The sequence below is a fragment of the Frankliniella occidentalis genome, unplaced genomic scaffold, assembly GCF_000697945.3.
Source record: "Frankliniella occidentalis isolate FOCC.00 unplaced genomic scaffold, Focc_3.1 Scaffold172, whole genome shotgun sequence".
Classification (NCBI taxonomy): Eukaryota; Metazoa; Arthropoda; class Insecta; order Thysanoptera; family Thripidae; genus Frankliniella; species Frankliniella occidentalis.
The window spans coordinates 201276-202823 of NW_026267298.1; positions in this window are offsets into that span (position 1 = coordinate 201276).

Here is a 1548-nt window from a genome sequence, read left to right on the forward strand (position 1 = left end):
CCGGCGAGTGGTTCCCAGCGGGCGCGGGCCAGCGGCTGGGTAACGTGACGGGCAGCGCAGGGGTCGGGGCGGGGGCTCGCGGCTCGCGGGGCGCCGCGAAAGAGACAGAAGCAGAAGCAGGGTTTATTCAACTACGGGTCGGTGGTCAGTCCATGCCTGAAGGGTTCATAATTATTTATGTACGGGGGGAGGGCGCGCACCGCACATTCGCACGGCATCACCGCGCTAGTTGATAATATACATTGTTGACATGTTTTGTTGGGATTTCCCACAGATTTACGCTCAACTTTGAGACTTCCTGAAGGACTTGTTGGCTGAGCGATTAGCGAAGCCTATTACTCCAGTGATGATCAAAAAGTTTCGCGTCTGTCTGTCTGTCTGTCCGTCTATCTGTGTGTGTGTGTCTGTTTGTCTGTCGTCACGATAACTCGCGAACACATTGAGCTAGCGACCTTCAGGGTCGTTTTGTGTCATAAAAAGACAGATCGAGTTCAAAGATGAGCATTCTAGCTCAAAATTTTAATGGATTTTTAGCCCGCTCTTTTGCTTAAAAGCTATAGAAGCGGGCTTATGCCATCGCCTCTGTGTCTGTCTGTCTGTCCGTTCCCCAAGAAGGACGTGGGCTAGAGGTCTGAAATTTTCAGGGTATTATTGTTGTCACTTCTGGACAACGAAACGGTTGGTGCAAATCCTGGCAACCACCCCTGAGTGGGTCTGAGGGGGTAACAAAGAAATAGGGGTTGGTCCAAGAAGTGAAAAAAAAATATTTTTTTTATTGCCTTCTAAGGGGTAACTCGTGAAAGTAGAGCCCTTTGGGCCAAAATTTCGTCCGTTTGGCTCTATCTCTCACCGTCTAGGCGCTAGAGGGAGTTTTTCTGACAAAAGTGGCCCAAAAACAATATATTAAGCCTAGAAAATATTTGATGGTTTCCTAGGGGGTAACTTGAGAAAATAAAGCCCTATGGATTAAAATTTCGTCCGTTTGGCTCTATCTCTCACCGTTTAGGCGATAGATGGAGTTTCTCTCACCAACATGGCCAAAACAGAAATATTCTTATTTTTTCAGAAGTACACTTCTGTCTGAGAAGTATGCGGCCGGTTCAAAATTTTCTTCTAAGCAGAAGAGTGGGCCTATTTTATGGTGGCACATCATTAATAAAACGTGTACACTTAAATGCAAAAACCACAAAAAAAACACATGTAGTTTTTTGTTGTTTGAACACGTTCGGTGTCATTCAGAGTATTCCTGGAAGTATATTTAACTTCTAGGTCTAGTCTTATGTACATTTTCATAGGTGTGTTATTGGATTCATAAGCTAACATCAATAACTTAAAATTTCGGCATAACTTGCATATATTCTACAAACTGAGGCACACACAGCCAAAGATGTTCAGCGTATGAAAAGAATAGTTTTACTTACGAAGTAGACAGAAAAGGTACCTGGCAAAAAGATGGTTCGAAGCGAGCCGTCACTCAAACGGGCCGAAGGCCCGTTTTCGGATAGAAGATGTATTACACCATAAAAATTCAGAAGGGACGGGCCGAAG